This window comes from Natator depressus, chromosome 9 (genome assembly GCF_965152275.1).
Source record: "Natator depressus isolate rNatDep1 chromosome 9, rNatDep2.hap1, whole genome shotgun sequence".
NCBI lineage: Eukaryota > Metazoa > Chordata > Testudines > Cheloniidae > Natator > Natator depressus.
The window spans coordinates 1,783,425-1,789,424 of NC_134242.1; positions in this window are offsets into that span (position 1 = coordinate 1,783,425).

The window sequence follows — 6,000 nt, forward strand, 5'->3', positions numbered from 1 at the left end:
CCTTTGTTCCTGGGGCAGGAACTCTCCTTGTGCGTCGCCCGCAGCGCTGAGCCCCCTGGCAGCACGTGATCCCAATCCTGCTCCTTTCTGCCATCGCCGACAGCCCGTTTCGCCAGTCACAGGCGGGATTTCTTTCTTTACTCCCGTCAGATGTCTACAGTCTACCAAGGCCTCGCTCTCAGTAATCCCTGCCTGGGCCGAAGATGGCCGACCCCTCGTCGTGCCGGAGCAGGAACATGAGGTTCGCCCACGTCTGGCTATTAAATAACAAACAGCGTATCAAATGGGCAGGCTAAACTAACCACAGAAGCTGGTGGTATCTGCTGAAGAGAATGACCTCATACCTGTGGCCGTTCTCATGGTATCGGCTTGCATCTCCTGTCAGCAAGGCTTTCATCACAAAACTTACTTACATCATCCTTTTCAAAACACCTAAACTGTTCATTGTCCTTGTGCCTCTAACACTTGTCAGTGACAGCAGCTTATGGTTTCAATTAACCTCCAGGCAGATTGGGGACTATCTAATTGCACAAGAGAGAGAAAGGGAGAGGGGTGAAATTCCTTTCTCAGCAACAAGAATGGAGTACGGGGATGAAGAACTCTTTAAAAGGGGGACACTTTTCTTTTCTTTTCTTTTCTTTTCTTTTCTTTTCTTTTCTTTTCTTTTCTTTCACGGTGGAGCAGACAATTGACCAGCTGATTTTTCACCACCAAAGCTTTGCTGAAGGGAATTCTGTGCTGCTGGTTCATTTTTTCCTAATGTTGTTAGATTGTAAAGTGACCAGCCTCTGAGGAAAGGGGAAAATCTGCTCTAGCTTGGGCCCACATGCTGGAATAAATGTCAGCATCCCTAAGAGAGAACAGCTTTGCTCCAGAGTTTGCTTTTTAGTGCAAATGTAAAAGGATTCTGTTTATGAATGGTTTTGTTTGGATACTCTGTGGAAAACATGTCGCTGTGACGGGCAGCAGTGACGTCTGGAGCCAGCAATCATTTGCAGAACTTACTGAAGTGCAAAAAGGGTCAGATTCGTGTAGCAATATTTTCCCTGCACTGCTACCTGACATGGAGCAGTACCTTCCCTCCTTGCCTGCCCCCCGTTGGAGTCAATAGGATAACTCGTAGAGTAAGGGACTACCCAAGATGACTAATCTGCGCTTCCTGCCAAGTGCCTACCGCTGTAGGGGGCCTTTGATGCCAGCCCTAGGCTGGGAAGCAGAGAGCAGATCACCCTGATATGTGGGAACGTCAGCTTTGAGATTGCTGGTCTGGAAAATCCAAGACCCTGCCAACTCGATTTCATGGGACAGCTCTGTGAGGAAACACACTCCCAGGTTTACAGCAGGGCAATCCCCCGGAAAGCTTCCCTGCAACATTTCCTGGTCATTAGCCAGGGGTCCAAGGATGCCTCTCCCTGAGAGAGATCATAATCCTAAAACCAGCTCTGCCATTCACCGCTGAATAACTTGGTGTCATGTGCTCATGGCTAAGGCTACATTTTAGATGCGGGTATGTTTAGTAAAAGTCATGGACAGGTGACGAGCAAGAAACAAAAATTCACGGGCCCATGACTTGTACTTTATACCCCCTGACTACATCTTGGGTGCTCTGGGGGGCTCCAGCACACAGCTGCCTCTCTGGAAGGAGGCTCTGGGGCTCCTGCTGGCACTGGGGGCTCCGGGGCACCCGCTGGTACTGGGAGGGGCGGGGGCTCCAGGGAGCCTGCTGGTGTGCCCACTGCTGCTGGCCGGGGGGTGGGGTGGCCTGGGACCGCAGCCGCTGCGGGGGGCAGGGGCACTGCGGCTGGCTGCTCGGGCAGCCCTGGGGTCAGTCGTACCTGCCGGCTGCAGAAGTCCCGGAGGTCCCGGAAAGTCACGGAATCTGTGACAGACTCGCAGCCTTAATGACTCGTGAATGAACTCAGACCCCGCGAACAGGACCAGTTTTAAACAGCGTGTTTATAACCAGGAATTCATCACCCTGGCCACTTTCTACATGAAGCCGGAATCTTGCGACTGTACGAAGTTAACTCTGGTAACTTGTCCAATCTGAACGTCAGCTGTAAATGTCATGTTCTGAGCTGCTGTGCCTGTGAAACAGCTGTCAGGGCGCACCCCAGAAGTGGCCCCTGGTCAGCTGTGGAGTGGCCCTGCAGCCTGTTAGCGTTTGCCAAGCCCCTGGGTTCCTTCGGCATGGAAGCAGCTAGTTCAGCTCCTAAGTGTGCAGCTGCATGCAGCTCCTGGGCTCCGTGCACGCTAGGAGCTAGGCAATAGCTGCTATTGTGTGGGAGAATCGACAAGGTGCATGGACCAAGAGTCACCCCCCGCGCCTCCCCCTCCCATGCCAGCCTCCTCTGAGACATCTGGCAGCAGTCGGGTCATTGCTAGTACTTGTTGACGTTATGCGAGCACTGTGCAGGGGAATCGGCAGTGGTGGGGCACCCAGCAGCCCCTCACTGGGGTCACAGCCCCAGGGAGCGGCACTGGCCTGTCCGCCCAGGGGTAGCACTGCTCCTGTTGTTAGACGTCAGCCTGACCGCAGCACAGCCCCCGCTCACCTCGGCCGGGGCACAAAAACGCTCTTTTCACTCTTGGTCTTTTTAGGGGCAGTGGGAAGAAGAACGTGGATCGTCCATTTCCAGCGGGATTGGCTTATTGGTTCGCAGAAGTCGAGGGCGGGGGCTGGATGAGCTGTTAGGAGGGGTTGAGGAGCTGGATGATGTGTTTGGGAGGGCTTGGATGATCCATCTGCAGGCACTGCAGGGGCTGGCTGAGCCATTTGCAGGGGAAGGGGTGGGATTGGTTGAGCCATTTGTTCAAGGCCCTGTTATTTGATTTCCTGCTAGATTCTACCTGCTCTTGCTGGTGAAAGGCATCAACTAGCCAAGTCCTCTATGCACATGATAGGCAGAGAGCACAGACAGCATCAGGGCAAGCCCCCTCTCCTGGACCCCACATTGCCCCTCCACTCATTTGCAGGCCCCACCTTTGGGCAGCGTCATGTCTCCATAGCCCACTCCAGCCTGAGTCCTTCTGCTGAAACTACCACGAAGGGGGCCAGCTAGCGCTGCCCAGGGAGGTGCTCAGAAGCGGACGTGAAAGGAGTTTGCTCATGGAACCAAAGGGAGCTGGATGTATGCGTGTGTGTGTGTGCGTGCGTGTGTGTGCGTGCGTGCGCGCGCATGTGTAATCGTCCTATCCCAGACTCAAAGCATGGACTGGGTCACCCATGCAGCTGGGCCACAGCCACCCAGCATGGGCCAGAGGACGGAGAAGGACGGATGCATAGCGCTCTCCTGTGCTCTGTGCCTGCATGCTGGGTGTGTACCCAATAGCCATGCCCCCGGGCACCTGCCTCTCCTGTCCCCATGGTGATCTCCTGTGCCCAGCACCTCCCGGCCAGGGCAGATCCTTTTCCCTTTCATGGGCAAACTGGACTGTGGGGGAAACAACCCCACCAGAGCCATGCTGAATGATACGCTCGTAAGGAACTGTGTGACGGCACCTGGGCGCATTGTGCTCAGCCCTGGTACGTGTTACTGGAGATCAATGGGCACCGGGATGTTTCTTTTGCTCAGCAGAGGCGGGAGTTTTGAAAATGCTCAGGGCATGTCTAAATTCTGATGCGACTGGAGCCAGTGGGCGTTTCACCACCGACTCCCCTGGGAGCAGAGCTAGGCTGTTGACAGCACCCCCAGCATGGTTAACATTGCATTGCATGGGGGCACCAGAGAGGAAACAGCCCTCCCCACCCCCCACCCCCCCCAGATTGGCAAGTCCGTCAGGACTGGGTTTTAGAGGCGGCTTTGTGGTGGGTGGGATGGATGGGGGCATTGCCGGAAACTCTTCCAGCTGAAAACGCTTTCAAAATGACCTCTGAGTAGTGCCCAAAGGGACGTGGGCCAAGTAGAAGCAGGACTTGGAGCAGCTGTGAGCCGGCGGCATTGGTGAGGCCCCGGCACCTGGAGAACTTCATGTGTGAACAGAGCCCATGCTACACATGCCCTGTGCTTGTCGCACATGTGCTAAGAGCTGTGAGCTGGCTGTACACGAGGAATTGGTAGGCCTTGCAATGGGGGAGAAGTGGGGTGGGAGGAAGGCTAATTGGTGGAAAAGACAATAGACAAAATAAAATGGGGCCTACGTCTTTCTGAGGCTCCTCAGAAAAAAGAATCCAGTGAGGAAATAGCCCCAAAACGTCCTCAAGAACAACCGGACCAATGAGCAGAAACCCAGAGGCCTGCTGCGCTAGTTGAAGGTGTGACGGGCTGACTCTGCCTAGCCATGCAATGCTCCAGACACCGGTTTGCCAGCAGCTCTGGAGCAGGGCCCAGCGGGGAACTCCGCACCACAGGAAGGCTTGGGGTCAGTGAGGCCTGCTTGCAGGGTTCAATGGCTGGACGGGAATCCTTTCTGTGCGGCCACTCCCATCTCTGGTCTGCCCGTAACGTACTACGTGCCGTGTCCCACAGCCCAGCACATCACCCCGGTTACGGCTCATTTAGTCAGTTCATGCTTGTGCTGTTTTCTCTAACACCAGCCCACACTCTGGGCCAGCTTTCTAGGCAGAGAGGCTGGCACGTGATGTGAAAACGTATAAGCCACCCTCTGGCCTGCCTTCCCCACTGAACCCGAGCATGGAGGGTCGCGCGCCCTCCCGGAGCGGGCTGGCACGGGCTGAACGCAGGGAGGCAGAACTGCTGGGCAAGCAGCGCTGTATGCTCGGGGCCTGACCCATTGCGGCACCCGGCACTGGGGCATTAGAGCAGCAAGTAAGGACATACTGAGCCGGGGGCAGAAGAGAGGAGGCAGAGCTTATAGAGCCAGCTCGGAGGTGCCTTCTCTGCAAAACACATTGCACAGCAGTAAGAGAACCTGCTGGAGCAAGAATTTTCCTGCAAGAGACACTGTGACCTTTTCCCAGCTCCTTTGTCGCCCTGCAGCATTGCTACATCGAGACGCAGAATCCTGGCCTGTCGGGAACGGCTGCCCCAGCTGAGGCAGAATGTAGCGAGTCCTCAGCCCACTGACTCATTCATCCTTCGGGTGTGGAGGGGGGTGATTTTTGGAGATTATCCTGAAGGATTTACAAAGGCGCAGACTTTCCCACAGAATGTTCAGTCGCTGCTCTGAGAAAGCGTGTGCGCCACGCCGGCCAGCCTGCCTTGGGAACGCCACAGACCCACACACACAGTTTGTAAGAATTAAGTAACTTTAATTGTCCTGGGAAAGTAGCACTTGCCTTGGGGCACTCCGCGCAAACTCATAATTAATGTTACCAAGACAGATTACGGGCCGGAGAACTGAGAAATGATTCACTTTTTCTTTTTAAGCCTCTCCACGTTAAAGCCGCATTAGCCCCTAGATTAGCACCTCATTTAACTGTGAAGAAAACCTGCGGCAGGGAGGGGCTGGGTGGGAAGGAAAGGAAAGGAAAAAGCGCCCCAGTAACTTGCGCACAGCCGCTGGCTCGGCTCCGCCACCAGCTACAGCAGGCTGCTCCCCCGGGCCCTGTAAAGACCAGCACAGCGTAGGCCCTGGACTCCTAGCAGAGCCTGGTGGAGTCCTGCCTGGCGACCCCGCAAGACAGCACCAGGGACAACTGCCTGGAGCATGTGGCGAGTGATATCGCAGCACAGCACAAAGGACCAGAGCTGTACGGAGAGCAGGATTTATGTGCAAGGATGATACTATCGTGGGCTCACACCTGTCAGCTGAAGGGCTCCACGCTCGTGGGCTAACAGCGGCTCTGCCAGAATGAGTCAGACCAGCCCTATCCCCTGTCTCCGACACAGGCCAGTGCCAGCTTCTTTAGAAGAAGGTGCAAGGAATTCTGCTGGGCTTATTGCCATGGCAGTTCCTGCCTGCCCCCACCCCAGATGTTAATGGAGGGTTTATAGCCCTGGCCAAATTTGGCTGTTTTGAAATGTTTACTATTACAACACAAGATGCTCTCGTTCTCCAGAGAAATGTTCAGCCCCTTCTTGAATTTGGCTAATGACA